The sequence below is a fragment of the Ammospiza nelsoni genome, chromosome 3 (assembly GCF_027579445.1).
Source record: "Ammospiza nelsoni isolate bAmmNel1 chromosome 3, bAmmNel1.pri, whole genome shotgun sequence".
NCBI lineage: Eukaryota > Metazoa > Chordata > Aves > Passeriformes > Passerellidae > Ammospiza > Ammospiza nelsoni.
In genome coordinates this window covers 24,149,581-24,171,159 of record NC_080635.1, presented here as the reverse complement: position 1 = coordinate 24,171,159, position 21,579 = coordinate 24,149,581, and the positions used below count along the sequence as shown (strand labels likewise).

The following is a 21,579-nucleotide window of genomic DNA, read 5'->3' as shown; positions in this document are numbered from 1 at the left end:
AGCTCCCGGGTGAGAGCGAGCCCGCCTTTGCCGCGGCCACTTTCCCCCTCCGGCGCCCCGGGGCTGGGGGAGGCCGGGCCACAGCGCCCGCAGCCCCCGGCCCCGACGCGGCTGTCCGGCTCCGGACGGCACCGCGGCGCCGGGGGAGCGCCCCTGCATCGCAACCCCTCGGCGCGGGACCCCCTCGGCCCCAGGGCTGCCGCGGTGTCGTCCCCCGGCGCCGCCGCCCGGGCGGGAGCGGGAGCGGTGCCCGGCCCCGGCGCCCTGCGGCATGCGGCGGGATCTCGCGGCAGCCCCTCGCCCGCACCCCGCCGACCCGGCGGGAGCCGCTGACAGGTCGCCGCCAGTGGCCCCGGCACCTGCGCTGCGCTCACCGCCCTGAGAGGAGGGGCTGCCGGCCAGACCGCGGCGCGGCGGAGCGGGAGGGAGGGAGGGAGAGAGGGAGGGAGGCGGCGGCGGCGGCGCACGGCCGGCGGCGGGCGGGCCCCCGGGGGCGGCGGGCGCCCCTCGCCCCGCCGCGGGGCCGGGCGGCCGCGGCGCCACCGACACCTTACTTCCTGCTTCGCTACCCGGGGCCAGACCCATCGCGGCGGAGGGATCCCGCCGCCTCCCGCAGCCTCCTCCCCCTCCTGCTTCTGCTTTTCCCGGCTCCCTGCTGCAAGGAAATTATTTGACAGCGATTTGCTGACACCGGGGATTTTTTTCTTTTCTTTTTTTTCTTTTTTTTTTTTTTCTTTCTTTCTTTTTGCATCACGGACTCGGCAGCTCGGCGGGCGGGGGAGGCCGTGCCGGAGGTAAGTGCCGGTGCCCGGAGCCTCCCCCGGCGCGGGGCCCCCGCCCCGCTCCGCTCCATGTGCCGCCGCCGCCGGGGTGGGTGCCGGGCAGCGGGGCCGCGCCGGGCCGGGCCGGGGGAGTGCGTTTCCTGGCGGAGCGATATTTGTTTACAGGATGGGCGCCGTACTGTAAGTGAAGTAGGACCGAGCCCGGGGCAGCTCCGTAATAAATTAATATCGCGATCTGCTCCCGCCTCGCCGACACCGCCACGAGCCCCGCGCCCGCCCCCCTCCCCCGCCCGCCTGCACTTGTTGCAGACTTCGCGCCAGGTAGGGGCAACGCTTCGCAAGTTTCGTTTTTGCAGGAGCCGGGGCTGCGCTGGAAGGAGAGGAGGGAAGAAAAAAAAAAGGGGGGGTGGGGGAGGAGGGAGAAAAAAGTTTGCAGCTCGCAGTTGACTTTCGGTCTGCAGCGCCGAGGCCCTGCCGGCTGCCGCCGCCTCCTGCCCGTCCGGGCGCGGGCGGGCGGGGGGCGCTGCCCGGTACCTGCCCGGGCCGGGCGGGCGGCGGGGCCGGCGCGGGGCGCCCCCGCCGCGGCGCTGCTGCGAGTCCCGGGCGCCGCCGCGCCGTGCCGGGAGCAGAGGCGGGGAAGGGCGGCTCGGCGGGGCTCGCCGCGGAAGTTCCCCGAGCCGCGCTGCCCCTCACGGCCCCTGACACGAGTGGGCGACCCACGCTCCTCTCCTCCCGTCCTTCGTCCCGCAGCGCGCTCGGTGCCCTCTCGGTATCAGTGCTGGGAGCGGAGCGGTCCCGGGGCTCGGCTGTGGAGCCCTTCCCGGGCGGCACCGCGTGGGGCGAGCTCGTTTCGGAGGAATGGGGATTTCTCCCTCCATTCCTGGGGGAGAGGAGCGCGCGGCGGGCTGGGCGCTGGCGGGGCGCTCCGGCTTTCTGGCCCGTCAAAATTACGGGGTGGTAAGGAACAAAAACTCTTAGCCAGGTGTTTAAATACCGGAGAGGCGATTTGCAAGTGAAATTAATCGGCAGTTAACCAGTTAATAAATGGATAATGCCTATTCATCCTTCTGCTGACTTTACAGAGTGGTTTTCACGTCTGCCTGTCAACTAACCAGGCTTGACTGATCGAGATGTAAACCTAGCCGGGTTATTGCCTTCATCCAGTAAAATCTGACCTGCACTTGCTGTCCTTGCGCATCAGTGCTGGTCGTCATTCAGATAGTTACAGGTGAGGTTCATACATTCTTACAGACTGACATGATGGCAGCAAAATACCTAGGATCACCCATAGCTTAAATATTTATAGAAAATATTGTGTATAACTGCATGATTAATGTTTTAAGCATGTAATCACTGAGGGGAGAGTTTTATGCTGTTGGTAGGTACAATTTTACTGTGGATATGGGAAGAGGAGAGAGTTCACCTGGCAGAGTTGGCCTGGCTTGGCATGGCCACTCTGCTTTCTGTGCCTGTCCTGCTTGGGCCTCTGGCCCACAGAGCTGCCCTGGGGACCAGGGATTTGTCTGCTGCCCTCACTCAGGGTATGGTGTCACGATGAAGTGACCCATGGTTACAGTGCCAGCGTGTGCATGAGTTATTCTTGCATGCAGTACATGCAGCTGATTGCTGTCATCGCTTATCTGCTTTGTGGTCTTGGACGTTCAGTTGGATCAGAGTGGAGCCGTTGCATTAATAAGGTGCATCTATCTAGAAATAACCCATTTCGCTTCATTGCCCACTGAAGTGTCAGAATTTAATATGCCCTGGTTGGTACCTTATCTTTTTACTAAGTGTTGTCCAAGGCACATATAACAATAGAAGGGCTGCTGCATGCGTGCTCTATGCATGCATACTATGCAGCTTTGCATAAAACAAATAGACTTTTCCCTAGAATTTAGATAAGTGATTTTTCATATGAAGAAAATGTGTTGTATGCATTTTTCTTGCTTCTGTAGAGGATACTCTGATAATCTTTGGAAAAATTAAAGGTTTAAGTATAGCCTACTCAAAAAGTTTTGGTGCAAATGAACACTCTAGAACAATCTGTTCTACCATTGATTAGCAGCTTGTGTTTCTGAAGTTGGAGACCTCAGTGAGGACCTGAGCAGCACTGTGGTATGGTGGTCAAACCTGTGTATCTTGAAAAGCCAAAAAAACTCAGATACAGGTAAAGCGCTTCTCTGTGAAACCTGGCCTGAGTGCAAACTGGAGGACTGGCCTTCTGGTGATAGGATAACACTGGACCTTAATCACAGTGTCCGTGTATGTCCTGCTGTTGGCATCCCTCCCTGGGCAAGAGGGATGAGGCCACAGGTAGCTAGGCAGGCATCCTGCCTCCAGTGTTTAGTATCAGGGGCCAACATGAGCATAAATAAACCACAGCATGACTAACCTCTCTACCTAACATTGACTCATGATGTATTTCGATAGACTGAAAAAGTCTCCATGTCTAAGCCATTTCATTTTCTCAACCTGTATGTTACTGATGATGACCTGCCTATTGAGAGTCCTCCAGTATTCATTTAAGACCATAAAGCAATCCTTGTTTTAGTTTTTTTTTTTTGCCTCTGGGTAGTGCACAACTAGCCTAGATAGAAAAAAGGAATTCCTAGATTTTAAACGCAAAACTCTGTTGCTTCTCTTCTTCTGGCCATTTTAATTCTTGAAGTGATACAGTGAGGCTTGCTATTAAGAATTGGGCTCATTACTTGGCCTCTGGCAGGGACGGTGAGAAGAGTATAAGAGCAGTTCTGTAAAGTACTGTTTCCTAAAACAGTAAGTTAATATTTTGCTGTGAATATTTTCATCTTTTTTTTGTTGTTGTTTGTTCTAATCAAGGGGGGGGATATGTCACCTAAAAACATTCTCAGCCAAGTGTTTGAGAAGGCCCTTTTCTCCTTTTGCCAATACTGTAATACGACAGTGTAAAAAAGAAGGGCCCTGTGTTGCACCTCCTTAGTATGTGTCACAATAACTGTGAGATAAGGCAGTTTCATTTCAGCTTCCTTAGAAATATGTATTTGATTTTTTGGTTTAAAAAAAAAACAAGCAGCGTTTGACAAACACAAAATAATGGCTGGTGTGGAAACAGTTTGTTTCCTCCCCTTGGATTCTTTTGATAGCTGAATAGTCCCAACAAAAAATTATAATCAGAATTACAATTTTTCCTGTCCCCGAAATTAGCAGATTCTATTGCCTGCTATCCGCCTGAGAGTAGTAGGCAAAAGCATCTTCAAGTGCACATGTGAATTCTGCCTGGAGTAGCTGCCACACTTGTGGTTATTTACATAAGGTGAGGAGCACAAGTGGCCACACTGCCTTCCATGGCACTGCTTACAAGGGTAGAGTCACCGTGTAAGTGGGGAGGGACTGGGGGGCTGCATTCAGAACTAAAGAAAAAGGAAGGCAGCAAATTCCTTACTCTTTGCTGTATGTGAAGTTACAAAACCTCTTCTTAACTTGTCCATCTCTGAGAAACCTATTACTGTAATCAGTTGCAGGGCTGTGAGGGGAAATCGGGCCTTCTAAGATAAAGACTAAAATAGCACATTCAAATATATTTTAAGAAAGGCGACTCTTCCTTCAAAGAGTAGTCTGAACCTGGTTCAAAGAACAGTAGCAACAATTTTATTGGGTTGTTTTTGTCTTTAACAACTCTTTGCTTGAAACCAAGCAGATTTAAGAGATTCACTGAAATTACTTTTGAGCAGCATGCGTTTAGGCACTAAGTTAACTTATGGAGCTTGTAGGAGTATCTCCTGTTCGATCTGAAATGCCGAGAATGGGCTCTTGCACCATCCTCTCCTTGCTGCTGCCACTGTATGTCCAGGCTGGCCAGGAGGACAAAGTGGGTGACACAGTCTGCCAGCAGCTCATACTGACACTGGTTCTTGTTGGATGTTGGTTTCTGTGGGCAGAAGGAATAGTGTTTTGATAGCAGTTTCTTTTCTCTCTTTCTCACTTGCCTGTGTCATTCCGTGATGGTGGGGATGTGGGCTCACCTGGACCTGCTCAAAACAGCAGCAGAAAAAAACCCCCAAACCATTGATTTGTGTGGGGAAAAACTGGAAAATGTGCTCAGACTACAACCTGCTGCCACAGAAACTTGAAGGAAAATACATCATTTATGTTACTTTCTTCTTGAGAGGATAATGGTTTGGGGAACCCAGGACATGCTCTTAAATATATGCCTTATTACTGTGTAATAGTGTGTGATTTTTTTTTTTTTAAAGTGTAAACTCCTTGCATTAGAATGGGGTGTTGCAGGGTTTTGGAGTAGTCCTGGAGCGTTAGGTATATTTTGAGGTTCTGAGTGAAATGAGTCTTGTGGTTTCAGCTTACTCTGTAACAAAGAGTAATGTGTCGCACACAAACAGCCCACCTAAGTTTTCATAATTGACTGATGATTTGCTCTGGAAAGACCCAAAATCCTGATATGAGGCAGAGTCAAAAGGTAGTTGATTTTTAAAAAAAAATTACATTTTAGTTTGTCATTATCCAGTTTACAGTTTAAATTTTGTTAGACTTTCAGACAAATTGCTTCTCTTCGGCTTCCCGTCCCCTGCTCTGGTGGGCTCTTGTCACTTCCCAGGCACACGGGGACAAGTGCCAAGTGTCCACACCCCACCAATGTCTAAAGCAGCCATCCTGGGTCTTGTCACAAATTTTCTCCTGTCTGTTTAGTTTAGCAAGAAAATGGTTTCTGTCTTTCCCCTCCCTCCCCTCATCAACTGCTCATGGTAAGATTTTTTATAGAACCCGCATTGTGATATGTCCTTGAAGTGCAGAGCTGCAAGGTTTTGTTTTCATTTGCCATTTTTTTTCTCTTCATGTTTAAAGTTCATTGCAGCTATAGCAAAGCAAGATTGTTGTAGATGGTCTTTTTTGATTCCTTCCCCCCCCACTCTCTGTGTCAAAAATCTCATGTTCAGTAAAAAGCAAAAACTCAGATTTAGGTACTAAAACTTACTCCAGCTAGCCCTGGAGTGTAAAGACTGCAAAAATAGAGATTGGGAAGGATTGCCCCAGCAAAGCAGGTAGGTGTAAGTTAAATGTTAAATTATCAGCACCTCCTTTTTAAAGGATCCCTGATGGTGAGGTTTTTGTTCACGCCATCTGGCTAGAACAAGGCTTACCAGGACTCTTAAAGGACAGGGGCCATTTGAGGTGCAGAATTTATATCAGGTACTTTCTTTTTAAGTGAATGTCAAATCCTAAATAATTTCAGCATCAGACTGTGTAAAAAAAGTACCCAACGCTGCAAAGCAAGTTTAAAACTTGAGAATGACTGAAATTCTCTGTCTTAAAAAAAAAGTAATTTTTGTCTTTGTTCTCCACTCCATCCTCTCTTCTTCTCGTCCTTTCCCCCACCCCCCAATTTTCATTGATGGGGAAGTTTCATTTCCTTTATTTATATATTTTTAGTGTATGTGTGTTTGGGGGGGCATGAGGGTGGATAGGAAGGAAGTCTGTGTTCTAGTTTTTATATTTAAAAATAAAAAATAGCTAATGCTGGTGTGTTTAGAAATGGCTTTAAATACATTTTCCCCAGTAAACCAAAAATTCTGCTGGTGAATAGTGAATATTATTGGGGTATTGAGGGGTTTCGCAACACTTCTGTATGGGTGAGGGTCCTGTCTGAGTTCCAGTTGTACTAGCAGGAAAGTGTTTTTCCCAGTACTGTCATGTTTCACATGCCAAATCAGAACTAGAAGTGCATTTTCCTGGAAGGATCTCTATTTACACTTGGAGGGTTATGCCAATTACAGCTACATTAGGTTTTTTAAAAAACTTATAATTCCACACTTGACCTACATAGTAACTTCTTTCATTTTCTTAAACAGCACCCACTACAATCCTGGAATGTCAGTGAGGTAAACCTGCTGTCCTGTGGCTCTGATGTGTATGGGTCCTCTTGCAACGATCTGATCTTAAGTGGGTCCTCGTGAAATCAATGCTGCTAGAGCTTTGCATAACTTCAAATAGCCCTCTGTTCTCCAGGCAGAATTGAATACACTTTATTGGGGAGCAGGAAATGCGTTATGAAGTATGTTGTTCATATGTAATAATATTTTTTCCTCCAAAGAGATCTCATGTACTTTAATGCTGAATACAATTTTTAAGTACTGCAGGTTAGGAAGTACTGCATTGCAAATCTGTGAAAGTTTGGAGACATAAGATGAGGTGATTTTAATACACATTTTGATCAGAGACTAAAAGTTACTTACTCTTTTGGACAGTGTGGCAGTTCATGAAGAAGGAGGAGGCAGATGGGGTTTCTTTGGCCAGTGCCTGTAGGTGCTGGGTGTTGTTGCAGGAGTGCAGCTGCAGTGCTGCCTCCTGAACTTGTACCACCAGTGCTTCATTCTGCTGCTACCTTGCTGTATCTTTCCACTGCCGGAGAAGATGTCCGAGTGGAAGATCTTGTTTGTACTAGAGAAAGACAACCGTGACTGGTAAATAGGCTGTTGCTATTTTGTAAGCAGATTTGCTACCTATTTTCTCTTTTTGTGATGTTAAAATTAGCATTGTTAGCAACAGTAGCAGTGTATTAAATAAAATAATGGATGCTGATCAGACTTCACCTGGTTCACAAGTAGGAATACTTGGAAGACCCTGCATAGCTAAACAGAGCTTTCTTTTCCCTAAAATGTAGGCTGCCAAAGCCCTGAAATATGTAGGATATTGACTTAAAGTTTTGTAAACATCATCTCAATTGCTTCTGTTTTGGTCTGCCTCTTTTATATTTTGTTTTATCCTGAGTGTGGAAGCTGGGCTTACCTTGCAGAGAGATGATGGTGTTTGAGTTGGCCCCTTGCTGCTTTCAGCAAGGAGAGGGCTGCGCGTTGCACTCTTTTGGGAGGCTGAAAGCATCTTCAATGACTCCCAGGCCACAGTGGGCCTTGAAATAGCCCTGAGCTCTGTGGCCATTACCAAAGCTGATCTGGGGCCTGTAGTCACCTGAACCACAAGTACACACCACGTATGGCTCAGTGCTGAACGCAGGAGTTTGGTTGCTGCTTGTGGCCCTAGTATATTTGGAAGGAAATGTGTGGAAGCAGTTCAGATGTTAACTCACTGGCATGATTTTGGGGGTTTCTTGGTTACCTTTCAAAAGCTTATATTTAGTGTTGCAGAGGAACCCTTATGTATCTTGGTGAAACAGCAGAAATGCTTCATGTTCGGCCACACTGAGTGGTGCAGCTTTGCAAGAGATTTAATGCTTTGGCCTGTGACGCAGTTCAAATTAAAGCAAAGGTCTCCCATGTGGTTGCTTGCATGGGTCCTCCTATCTCTGTTTTATATCTGCAATTTCAGTATATGCTTCCAGAATGACTTTTTTATTCATTTCCAATCATTCTTCAAAGATAACTGGCAAAAAACATCAGACTGCTTGTGATTTTACAGCAGTAGAAGGTAGACAACTTTGATCTTGTTAAATTAATTTTCTTCATGTGTGGGCTGAGTGTGTAGTGAGCTGATTTAGTTTTTATTGATCACTGTAAAAACGTGAATTCAGCATCAGAGCAATGATAATAAGTACTTGCAGTGATATTCTAATGAGTTTCTGGCAAAAATAAGGTGGAAAACCATCTCGTAGACTGACGTGCTTTACTGGTGAGATGCTGAACCAGGATACATTATTTGAAAGGGTTGAGTAAAGGTGTTTGAAGTTCTAACTCTCTCTGGCAACACACTTGCCACGAGCAGGAGCATGCCAAACCAGGCAAGATGCAGTCTTTTCATGGAGGCATTTGAGTGTCAGAAATTACATTCTTGCCTCTCTCTGGAAGGGCTTTCACTCCTCTGATCATGCCAAGGTAAGACAGGTTGTAGGAACCAAGTGTCTGCTTTGTTAGAAGGTGTCTCTGAGCACAAGCAGTGAAGCACTGATGACCTTTCCGTGCCCATCCTCATGAATGCCCTGCAGACCATCGCCGTGTGTTCCAGCAGGTCTGCATGGCAAAGCATCAGGTATGGAGTGGGGGAGTGGAGAGAGGTTTCTAAATTAGCAGGCAATTTATGTCTGGAAAAGTGAGATTCATATCCATAGCTACGTTAAACACATATTTCTGAATATGGCAGGGGCATATCTCCATTTAAGGTGGTAGTAATTCCTCTAAGCCAAAATATTTGCAGAAGTATGGGCAGGCAAGTTCTCTCTCATTCTTAATTGATGCTGTGTTTCCAAGACTCGAAGAGGTTTCTCAGTTGTGATGGTGAACAGTGATTCTCTGTATTTTTTTTTTTTTTTTTTGTCAGTTAAGCTTGTTTTATGCTGTCAGAGTTCAGTAAATTGGTATGTGAGCAGCATGGATCACAATGAAAAAGTAGTTTGATAACATTAGAAAATGAGAGGCAAATTTTTTTTAAAGTGAGGAAAAGGTTTTTTTAGGACTATGAAATTTTGTAAGAGATGGTTTATAATTAACTTTAATACATTTCTAAAGTTGCTGCTATTATAATGAAAGAGCATGAATAAGAGAATATGCCTTGCAGGTAAAATGAAAAAAGATTTCACCGTTTATACACTTGAAAACCAAAGATGCATTGCAGAGGATGAATTTTACTGCTTCTATATTGCTTGTAGTAAAAAGTTGGTCTTTGAAGTTGAAAACAGCTTTAGATTTAAAGAAATAATACACCTGAAAAGGGAGGTTCACAGAAAAAAAGACATTGGATTAAGTACTGTTTTGTTAATGAAAAGAATGTAAGTTAAGCCAAATGTGGTTGCATGCATAGTAAGGTACTGCTTAACATGAGTGGGAATAATAAAATAAAGTCTTAGCAGACTTTTATTTCAATGATTTCCAACTTTCAGAAGTTTTAATCTGGACGTTGCATGCACATACATAAACGATAGACTAATACCACAGAATTACTCTAATTTTTGAAAGAAGCTGTACTTTGATGCTGGGAGTCTGTCAGCATACAATCCCTAGGCTAACTGCTTGATCGTGAGTTAAAGTAGGGGTTCATTAAAATAACATGGGCTCATCTGGTTTTAAAGGCCCCCTCTCAGCCAGTAAGCAATGGTTCAAAACGAGTAAGGTTGCAGTGCAGACATTATAGGGCAGTGGCACATAGATTGCTACATAAAGCTGCCTGATGGGAAGGCTTCTGTCAGATTGTGTGCTCAGTATTGGATTGGATTTTTCAATTTTTACTCATCTGTAGCAGTGCCTGCTCTTGTTAGAGTTGGTTGGACTACCTGTGTGACTGTTTGAAATAAGGTGCAAGGTTGGGTCTGAGTATGACTGACTGCAGCTCTTTGTTGTAATTATTTTACTCTCTAATGAAATTGTATTCTTCTAGTTGAAGTATCATAATTACAAAGTGGATGATGGCCTTCAGTTATGTAAGGAAAATCCTTACATTTAAGCCCCATGCTATCCTTTGCATAAACAGCTCTTTTTTCTTTTCTTTTCTTTTTTTTTTCAGGTAGAACTTTTACTTTCAGGTTATTTCTGGAAAATCCATACTGCTAATTATGTAAATTGCAAGAAACTAAAAAAGAGAACAAAAGAGTGGGGCATCTTATTTTAGGCTTGAGCAAATGCAAAGTCATACGTGGCCATTACAGCTATCTAGAATATTTACCTGCATTGTTCTGCTGCTGCTTTTGTTACCAGTAAAACTCAAACTGGGCATTTCTTGCAGGCTTTGTACATTAGATTGCCAAATGTGGGAACTGGGAAGTTTTTCCAGTAGCAGGGTCAGCTTGTGCCCCCTGGAGAGTCCCTCCCTGCAGGGCTCCTTCCTTGCATACACAGAAGTTACTTGCTGAAAGAAAATGTAGGGCTTTCTTTTTTTGGTACGTTTGTTTTTATGCTGTTGTAGGCAAGCGCACGTTTTCTTAGGGCACTCCTCTACAGGAGCAGCAAGTTTTCGTACCTGCACCTTTTGCCTGTTCAGGCAGTAAGAAGCTGTCCTTGAATGGAGGAAAGGCAGATTTCACACCTGCCTGCCGATCAGAGAGAGAGGAGAATGGAAGAAGTGGTGTTTGAGTGAATGAACAAACTTTCAGGCTGACTCAGTGATACACGTACAGGGTACGCCGTAAGGATTAGTCACCAATTTACAGTAAATCTCTGTGCTGCTTGCTGGGGATGCGTCTCTATGGAGCTGCACTCAGCAAGCCTTGTAGACTGAGAATGCAGGTAAATGTTCTTTCCACAGTATTTTCCCAGTGAGCAACAACAACAAAATGCACTGAAACTCAAAGTCTTGTAAATTACTGAGCTAAAGGCAAAAAAAAAATCTTTTGGCTATCTCATGGTGCTGCTATCTTCATCTGTGAAACTGGTAGGAAAATGAATAAATTATGCAACGACCTCTTTTTTACTATTTAGAAACCTGTGCTTACATGTTATTAGTACTGCCCTGTTCTGTGCGGGTTGGTTTTATCTCGGGTTGTTTTTCTTTCAGTAGGTAGGTTTCAAGCTGCATTTGTGTAAAACACCAATTTAACATATGGCAACAGAATAACAATTACAGGGAAGGATATTCATCTGTTGAAAACACTATTTTCATTTGCCAAACAGAAATTTCAGGAAAATTACCCTCCAGGTTGAATTTTCTTATAAATGTTCTCAAGTTCTGAAATTATTTACTGGCAGAATAGGTAAGCACAGCACTTACAGCAGAGTTCCTGTTAAGAAGTTACTTCTTTGAGGGGAAAAAGTGGGGGGTTTAATTTGAAGGAAGTTATTATTTTTAAAAAATGGTAAAATTTTTCTGCAGCATTTTCTAGGTTACCCAAATTTACCCAAGTTTTTTTGTACTTTCAGATTGTTCTTTCAGCAGTTTCTTCTGTTTGACTGAAGTTTTTTGTTTGTTTGTTTTTTCTCTTTTTTTTGGTTAATTTAGCTGAGCATCTTTCATAATTCTAAGATGCCCTTTCTCTCTGATCTTCTGACCTGTTTTGCTTGGCTTGTTTAATCTGTCCTTAGAGAATTGTTAATTTTGGCCATAATCGGACCAAAAAATCCTTTACAGCTGTTAGAACAAGATTTTTTTTCCTTATTCTTTGTTTAAAATTACTTCCTCCAAAATAAAAAAAAAGCCCAAACCAAAGATCTTGTTGAAGAGTGAGAACCAGACTGTGCTGGCACTGCTGGGTGGGACGGTGCTGAGGGTGCGTGCCTGTACAAGTGGTTTGGCTCACTGCTCTCCCGGTGAGCTGATCCTGTCGAAGGCTTCGAGTCTTCTGAAGAGCAGCAGCGAAGGCTGAAAGCATTATTAAGTTTTGGGGTTATCTCACACTGTTTATTTGAAATGGAAGCCAAGCAGTTTACATATCTCTGTATCTTGGATCTGAAAAAAAAAGTTTTGGTTTTTTTTTTTTTTCACTAGCCTATGTGTGGAAATGACATCACAGCTTACATCAGCCATGCTAAATTCAGAGGTTTTTTCTCCTCCCTGTTGGGTTATTAACTGAGCATTAGCTCTGTGCTGCAAGTCTTGCTTGGCTAACTGTGGCACATCAATAACTTCATCGTAAATGCTCTGAATTTTGTGCAATGAGGAGAAATGAAGATCTGGTGTAAAGCCTTTTGAAACTGGTGGGAATGTGGCTTGTTTCCTTGCTGTGTGTGCCTCCAGACTGGGTGGCCCCTTAATACCATGCTGTTCCCAGGATCCCTGCTGCAGCAGAAACATCCAAAGGATGTCACTGTTCCTGTTGGCACTTCTGGTGATCAGGTCAGGAGTTTGCTGTGGCACATTGTTGGGTAGGTTATGTCCCCATAGCCCTGCAGGCAAAACCTGCCCTTGTGGGACTGAGTAAGTTTTGAACTAAAGCTCTTGTGTTGATGATGAATGTCCCATGTACAAAGCTGAGCTCCATGTCGGGGAGTTGAGAACTCCTCATCTCCACCAGAAATCTCCAGGTTTTGGAGCTGCTCTTCTGGGGTTGATGTAGGGCTACAGCTGTGGCAAAATGTAAAATGGAGGCATTCCTGTGAGAGCCTGAGGACCTGGGAGGAGGGAAACAAAAATCAAATTAAAGTTGACATTTTGAAAAGTTGATTGCTGTGTTTTTTAATCATAAAGCAATTTTTAAAGTAAGTCACTTCCCAGAGAAAAATACATTAAGAAATGGGAGAAATGTTGAATTTGTGCATTTGAGTGCAGCAGACTGGGTAGCAAGCTAGTGGTGGTACCAGTCTGCACAGAGACAAAAGGACAACCATTGTTCTAACTCTCCTGCTAAATTTCCAGCCATAATGCCCTATAAGTAGAGCATTTTAATTTATCTTTATCTTTACTATTTTGGGAGGGCTGAGGCCATGGGGATGGGATTCATCCCAATCCCTAAAAACCACAGCGAAACAAGCTCATATGACACTTCAGTGGATGTGGAGAGATTTCCCTTCTTGTGTGTCTCCGTCAGCCCTCTCTGCCCTGGGAGAAAGGCAAGGAGGCCTCCAGGGACCTCCAGCAGGAAGACTTGTAGGAACAGCTTTGGATTGGGCTCATGGCCTGCGAAAGTTACCAATATCCATTCACACACTTTGTATTTTTTTGCATCTCTTTTTCTGCCCTAGCCAGGAGCGAGGGGATGCAGGGGGAAGGGCTGAGGGATGTGCTGGGAGGGTCTGTGTTGGTGTAACCCCGCGCGTTTGAGCGGTCAGTGCTCGCACACGCCACGGAGTGCTGCAATTACTTGTCTCTTTTAGAGCTTGTGAGGAGCACTTCATTGCTGCAGTTACTTGTGTGGCCATATGCTATTTTTTTTTCTTACATATGTTCTCTGATAATTGTCAGTAGCAGGTGCCTGTGAGCCAAGGCGGAGCAGTATTTAAAATTCAGATGCTTAATGGGATTAAAGAATTGTGCGAGTTAAGCACCAGCAAAAGGACCAGGTTGAAAGCATTGGCCTCTGGAGGTCGTGTTCCTTGCAGAGCAGTAACATGGTTGGTAGCAGTGCCGGTCTTTCAGTTCCACCATCCACTTGTAGACCTTCATGTGACCTTCAAGAAGTAGTCAAGAGGTCTAGTTTTGGGTCCTTATATGTGGTTTGGCTAAATCAGGAAAAACACAAAGTTGCTTCTGAAGTGTGTACCCAGCCCCCAGGAACAGAATTGGATATGTGCTGCATCCCTTCTTGGTGACTTGGGTGGTACAGGGCTGGTTGGAGATGTGACATGAAATCTCAAGTCTGGCAGACTCCCACTCTTTGAACCTGCCTTTCCCCCTGTGTTTGCCAGGCATCCTGAGCTGTTCAGGTTGCATAACTGGCTGCTGTTACATTGCACGTTTGTGCTTTGGGTCCCATGGATCATTGCTGTGATAGTAATTGCTGATGTTGCATCTCCTTCCATCATCTGAGAAACAGCCACCAAGAGGAGAGATTTGTACTCACTCTGGACTTGGAATGATTCAGCTGTGTCCACTGAAAATTATTTTGGGGCATTGCATGACCAGAATCCCCCATTATCCATGATATTGCTGTCACATCATCTTCCTATCTCCACAAATAGCACTCTGAATTACCACTCCTTCTGTGCTTCAGCTGGGGGAACTGGGTGTAACAGATGTCTAGGTGACCAACAAGTCAGAAGTATCTTGTATTTCAAAGTGTCAGGAAAGACATAACGCCCCTAACATTCTTTTGTGGGGGGGTTTTGGTTTGGGGTTTTTTTCTTCATTTCTGGTAAAGAACTAGTGAAATATAGAGCACATATGGAAATGGCAGACGTTGTTGGGTTTTTGATTTTTTTTTGTTGTCCTTGTTTCTAAAATTACGCACACAGGAGTTTGTGAGATCTTGCAAAGAATTTAAATCATATTGCACAGTCATGTGTTCAAGGAATCTTTTTAATCTAGTCACATATATAGTGAACGGATCCAGATTTTAAAAAATACATTGCAGTAAGGAAAGGTAAACCAAACAGGATAAAGACAAAAGGCTGCTAAGTATTTTTGACTGTACTTTCCTAGTTTAGCTTGCTGCCAGTACTCTGTTTCTTTTTGTTTGGTTGTCCTTCACGTTCTTCCTATGTAAGAAAGAAACCTGTGTATGAGCTGTTCTGCTTATCCCTTGCATAATGTTGGCAACTGAGAATTGAATCACACGACTTAAAAGTAGGTCTGTCTCTGTGTCAGAAAACTAACAGTTTCTCCTTCCTGTGGGTGGACATCCATGCACAGGGGTAGTAAGCTTTTATTCTGCCATGGTGTGTTTCTTAGTATGTTTCTGAGCTGGATCGTGGGAGGAGGAGTGATCTCACAGCTTGACCACAAGTGCACTTGGCAGTGCTCACAGGGGCAGAGCTGGTTGCAGAATTTGGGTCAGCGGGACAGTATCCTGGTGAAGTGTCTGGCACAGGACCCTCTAGGACCAACTAGCTCTATTAATTTACCCTAATTCATGCTATATATACAATAGAAAAAAAAATTTTCGGGTGTTTTTACTTCTGCATCTGCAGAATGTCGACCTCGGACTACTATGAAACCGTTGAAGTAATTTTGATGGCATGTCCTACCCCACTTCAGAGCACGAGCTACTCAAGTCAGACGCGCTGAAGTCAAGTTTAGGCTTTGCAACTGAAAGGATATACAGCACATCATCAACTGTACATGATTGTTTTACTTGTTTCTCATGGTGAATTTAATGAGGCAGATACATATATATGCACACATGCACAAGGCAGATCTGAAAGCAGTGAACACAGGCATACATGCATTGTGTTGTAATTGTTTTCTCTTGGGGGTTTTGTTATTGTTGTCCCTTTCACAAACTGTGAACCTGTAATTTTTCGTGTGCTGTTCTTTCACCCTCTCTCCCAGAGAGGTTCAATCTATCATGTTAAAAGAAATCAATAAAAAGTCTAGAGGTTTATTTATAAAGTAGAGCATAGAGAGAGGGTGCAAAAATTCCATTAAAATGGCAGTTTAGCACTAGCTACATCTCTTTGGGACTAAACTCCAATATTTTAGACTATTAAAATTGTTACAAGAGTGCTTTTAAAGTGCCACAAATCACAGTAAAGCTTTCTAGCTGAAACTTGCCTTTATATAGTGCACTAGAATTTAGCTTATATATGTTTTTGGAGTGTCTGATGGATGCTGCCCTCAAACACCATTTTAGCATCCATTTTAGAGCTTTATTACAGTTAATAATCTTACAGGTTTATCCTCAAGGGGAAATATGTGAATGTAAGAAGTCAGAATTTATTTTCCTTCAGAAATGTGAGTGTATGTATGTCTTTGTGCAGATGCAACTCTGAGCAAATTAATTATTTCTGAGAAGTCTATAGGCTTCTAATGTAATTAATCAGGATTGCCTGGCTTGGCACATGCTGCTTGGTTACAGGAACTTATAAATTCCAGTGGCTGTGGGTTATTTTATGACATAGCAGTTTTCACCAGTGATGTGATGGTCATCTATTCCATGTTTTCTATCCAGAGAAATAAATGTGTCCGTGTGCTCATAAATATGATGCTGGAAAGTTTATGGGATAGTGTCTGTGCTGAACCTCTCAAATAGCAGAAGTAGTGTGTCTGAAGTGTAAGCTTTGCCTCCACTCAGCATGTTTTTGAATCTTTTTTAATAGCTCAAGAAGATTGATCTTGAAACTGTTGAGTTTAAAATGCAAATGGTGCTGTATAGTTTTGTGTTGTATCATCTTCTATCCTGGGATAAAATTGTTTCTAGTGGAAATGCCCTTTATTTACTTCCAAAAATACCCATTAAATACCTATGGTGAACTCTTATTTGGGCCAAAGGTGGGCTTCTCTCTCCCCAGGAGACAGTGCAGGCTGTTGGAGAGCGTGGCTCTTGGTGGGGGCCGTGGGGGCAGACGACATAAATGAACATGGCAGAAGGCAGATGAGAAACTCCAACTCACCACACATTTGTGTGTGGTAAAAATCTGCACCCTGTCACACAGTCATGTCTGTACATACGACTCAATAACCCAATTCACCATTCCTGCATTGTTCATCAATTTTTGCTTTTCTTACTGATCCACAGCCAGTTCTAGCTTACTTCTTGCTGTTGATTGTGAACATTTTCCTCTTTCCTTGCTATGTGGAGTAAAGTAATGATCCCAGCAAGCTTAAAAACAACAAAGCTATTAACACTGCCCTTTCACTGTTAATTAACATATGAAGTTTCAGAAGAAGGGCTCTAACCTGTGTAGTTTTTGTGTGGTGGAGATGCTAAAGGGAAAGCACTAAACCTCACTTGTCTAAGCACAGACAGCTAAAATGTTTTCTGTAAGGTGCTTCTCAGAGTGGAAAAGGAAAGCCTCTAGTTGTGTTACAGAGCCCTGAGCAGAAGTGATAGTTAGCATCTCTGCTTTTGAAAAAATAAGCAAGTGATGTTAATGAGGATAAAGCAGCACAGCATCATTCACAAAAATTAGTTTCCTGTGAAGTCTGAAGTCAGCAGCCCACTGAAACTGGGCTTGCAGGTGGGGTGGTTAGGTTTGGCCAAATTGTGTTTGCTCCCAGCTAAGGTTGGCATCCCAACTCTGCTTTTCTGTTGGAGGGGCTCCTCCTCCTTCCTCTTCCTCTCCCTGGGCTTGCTCAGGCACATTGGCTCCCTCACCTCTTGGTGCTGGGCAGTGCTGCTGTGCTCAGACCTGCGCCAAACACTGATGTGAGGAGGGGAGTCTGGTGAGAGGTGTGGGAAGGCAGCACAGCCCAAAGTGTTAATTGCAGCCTTGGCAAGGCATTTGTGAGGTCAGGGTGCTGCAGCAGTGTGGAGGCTGCCTGAGATCATTTAGGAAGTATGATGTCCTTGAAGAGAAATGCGGTTCTCCTCTCAGTGTGCCATGCTCACAGAGCTGTTGTGGCTCTGACTCCCTGACTGTGTCCCTGTAGGCAGAGCAGCCATCCTTGGGCTTTGAACGTCCTGTAGTTCAGCCACTAGTTTCCATTTCTTTCCCTTCCTCCCAATGGTGGACATGTCCTCAGTCTAGCAGGATGTTTGTTTCCTTGCTTGCACCGTGGACTTTTTGCAGATTGTAGTAAAAAAATCTTGATGGAGTGTTGGTGCTTGTTGGTGCTGTCCTTGAGGAGAAAGGGCTGCTAGGTGAGGCTGAGTGGGCTGTGAGCAGCTGGCACACACTTTGTGTAACAGGTTAAATCTGTTGGATTGCATTGCTTCTGCTTCTAAAATGTCCTTGGGAAGAGAACTGCTTTTGGCCAGCTGCTGTTGGGGTGAGTCTGGTCATACACTGGCATCTGGGTCATGGTCTTTATGCTGGGCTTGGGGCATCAGCCAGCTCCCAAAGAAAGCCTCCAGTCCATCTAGCGAGATTTTCCTGTTATATTTCCTATTATATTTCCTATTTGGGGCATGGTGGTGCCCTACTTTGCCCATTGGGGGTGGAGAAGGGGGTGGTGTGAAGCCATTTTTGTGGGTTTGCCATGGTGAGGAGGTGGTGTGTCTTAGGATGTTGTGATAACTTTGCTGAGTCAAACAGCTATTGTGTAGCTGCTGGTGACTGGAAAGAATTGTCCTCCTGCAAGTGTGATCTTTTATAAGTTTAAGGTCTAATTGTTGTTAGTGTGGCTCTCTTGAGACACTTAAGTCACTATTTAACCAAACTGGCAAAACCACGTCTTTGGCTTCAAGTTTTGCCCACCAGTTCTGTTGATCTTACCCTTTCTCAAGATGCTGTGGTACCGGCGCTGGCCCTCCCCTGTGCTTGGGGTTGAGCCCACAGTAAGTGAGGGAGGACTCTCTCAGCTTTCCTGATGCTTATGGCAGAAGGGAGGAAGTGGTAGATACCAATCTTGCCCTCTCACACAGCCTTCCACACGCATCTTGCTGCTGGTGGCCACCCAAACTGTCCCCTAGAGATGCTGCCCTACCATGACTAATTTCCTGGCTTCTAATTTGAAAATGCAGTTATCAAAGTTGTGCCAAGTTCCAGCTTTTGTTGTATCTGAAAACCTAGAAAGCATACTTCTGGGAAGCAGTGTTGGAGATCAGTTGGTTTTGGGTATTTCTGGTCACTGGAAGACAGGAAGGAGATTAGTAAGTGTTGAGGATTTGACTAATTTAATTGGTGTACCTTGATTTCAAAATCAAGACTTAGTGCATTGGAAGTAGTAGATGAAAAGTCTGTAAGGTACAAAGACTAATCAAAGCTGTGATTGTTAAAGATTTATACTGTCACTTATAATGCCATAAAAGCTGAATATGATTGGTGAGATAATCAACTTGTGTGATAAACATGTTATCTTTCTTCTGTTGTTTATACAAATAGTTTTGTTTGTAGTATTTTGTGGACTGCAGTATTTAATGTCCGTGCATGTTAGACATAACTGTTAGTTAAACTTCCTTGGGAAAAATTTTAACTAATAGACGTACAAGCATGTGAATGTAGTAAATTCTTTATGAATTGTTTTCCCAGCTATAAAAATGTTCTAGTTAAGGGAAATAACTTTTCTTAGTAAGTAAATATTACTCTTAAGGATAAGATTTTGTATTTTCTTATGTGTTTTTCCTTTGGGATATGTGTGTGTGTTTTAAAGAGTGCTAAGTGAATAAAAATTCATGCTTGGAGTACTGGTGAGTTGGTAATGCAAGGTCAGATATTTGTATTACTTATACGGCTACTAGTTTAAAAAGAAACAAATTCTAATATGCATTTCATGTATATCAACAACTAATGATGTTGTAAAATAGAAAGCACAGAGTAGAATAATGGAGGTAAGCTTTAAATGTAGATGCACAGAATTAATTGAGATGGCTGGGGAAGCAGATTTAGAAAAACAGGTATTGAGATGGCTCCTTTCTTTATTTGAGCAATTGAAATGTCAGAAATTGTCTAGAAGGAAATTTTTATGGCTTGTACAGTTTCAATATGTGAAAACTGTTGTTACCAGATTTTGCATTTATTGGTGGAGCTATAAATAAATGCAGAATAATTTTGCTGGGCTCCATGGAGTTTTTGCAGATCAGTATCAGCCCAACAGCTCTCAGAATCTGGCCTCACTTTCTCCTTGGCTGGAAGAGCCAATTCTTAAAAACTGTGGCAAAACTAGTAAGCATTAATCTTGCACAAATTGGTTAATGAGGGGCTTTTTTGTTTTGTTTTTAATGAAAAGATATCTTTTTCAGACAGACAGTTTCCTGGGAATGCTGGGAGAATCAGTTAACTAAGCAGTTTCCCATTACCAGTCTTGGTCCCAGCTTTTGAAAAAGCAAAATACAACCTCCCCCCTGCCCCAGCCTCTGAGAAGCCCACCAGACAGACAGCCTTCCCTCTCCAGGGGCACCCCAGCCTGAGCACCCCCGAGGGAAATGTGCAGCACAGAAAACTGAGCAGTTTGGTAAATCAAGTAAAGGAGAAAATAAAATTCTTGCTGTTTCAATGTGGAAATCAGGAGAGAAATATCAAGGTTGGCTGTATGTTAGCCTAAAAATCAAGGTTAGGAAGTTCCTTGAATAGTATGAACTCAGCTTTTTTTTTTTTTTTTTTTTGCAGGGAACTGCTTTTAGATTGCCTGGCGCTTTAGGAATTGGTTGATAAATTTTAATTTTAGCAAAAAGTGAGTCAGTCAGTTACCTAAAATAACATTTTTGTTAATGCCTTGCCCCAGTGTAAAGCATTTGAAGTTTAAAATAAAAACAAACCCACTTTTTTTTTTTTTTTTTCTGTATTTCTTCTGTCTTTAAAATTGTCTCTATGATCTGCCAGCAAGCTGTGAAATGGTTGTGGCAGTCACTACCTTGACTTAAGCCCTGTATGGAGACTCCACGGCAGGGAGTGCAATCATGCGATAGGCAGAGCAGTGGAACACGTCTTCATTGCTGCATTTAGCTGCTTTCTGCCCTGTTCCTCGTGGGCTTTGGCAGGATCAGGACCACAAATTAACTTCTCCATACACTGCTTGTGACCCTTGACTGAGCAGGGTAAAGGAAAGAAAAGATGGACTGTGTACTCATAGAGACACTGCAAATAAGAGGACAGTTCACCTCTTATTTTAGCTTCTGGAAGTGCAACTTTTATTGAGTTGCTGTTAGGGGAGGCTTGGTGAGATGTAAAATGGACTTCTCCTGACTGCCTCCAGTGATCCCAGCACCGCCTGTCCTATGTTTCTTGGGTTAAGAAAAGTAAAGCGAGGCAGCAGGAAGCAAGGATGTAAACTTCTCAGAAGCAGAAGGAAAATAATGACATCACTGTTTTTTCAAACTTTGAGCAGTCTTAAAGTTCTAGAGGTGTTTTCATCATATCTATTTCATGAGGAAAAATGTGTATTTTTCATAGCACTTGATGTGATCATATTTTTAACTTTTTACAGTGCTGGCATTTACAGACGTGGCAACTGCTTTGAAATAGTGTTTCTTTTATTACAGACCTGATTAGTTGGGAGGGAATGGGAATTAGAAATTTTTATAACAAGTACTGGCAGTATCTCACGCGCCCCCCTTTAAATATCTTCCGCTTTTTTTTTATTTTTATTTTAAGTCATTATGTGAGGTGCATGTTATCCACTGAAATAGAAGTACATGAGGCAGTTGGAATTCAGCATTCTTGTGAAGTAATCTGTTTCAGTAAAAAAAAGGCTGTGAAACTTTTAATAAGAAGTAAAGAAAAAAGTTCAGAAAGTTTCTGACTCAGAAAACACACTTTTTCTTCTGAAAATATTACTTGTTGGTGTAATTCTTTAAGGAGGTTATACTGCTTTTGAAAAAAATGATGCTGAATGAATATCATGGATAATACAGAAGCCTTTGTAGGATGTTCGCTGACCTACCTAAAAAGCCCAAGAGAGATAATTACAACCTTTGGTAGTCTACATGTAAATGCATTTTGCAAACGATTTTCCT

General features: G+C 43.7%; 1 protein-coding gene across 6 annotated transcripts in view; it reads left to right on the top strand.

The window, feature by feature from the left end:
- Positions 1–285: 285 nt before the first annotated feature.
- TRERF1 (transcriptional regulating factor 1) overlaps positions 286–21,579 on the top strand; it is a 100,101-nt gene continuing 78,807 nt past the window's right edge. For 5 of the 6 annotated variants that reach the window (XM_059467572.1, XM_059467570.1, XM_059467568.1 and 2 more), the window contains exon 1: positions 963–1,103. The gene's annotated coding sequence lies outside the window, so the exon portion shown is untranslated. Of the gene's footprint in view, positions 337–765; positions 795–962; positions 1,104–21,579 lie in introns of those variants that run through there. The other variant, XM_059467567.1, reaches the window with a different exon arrangement.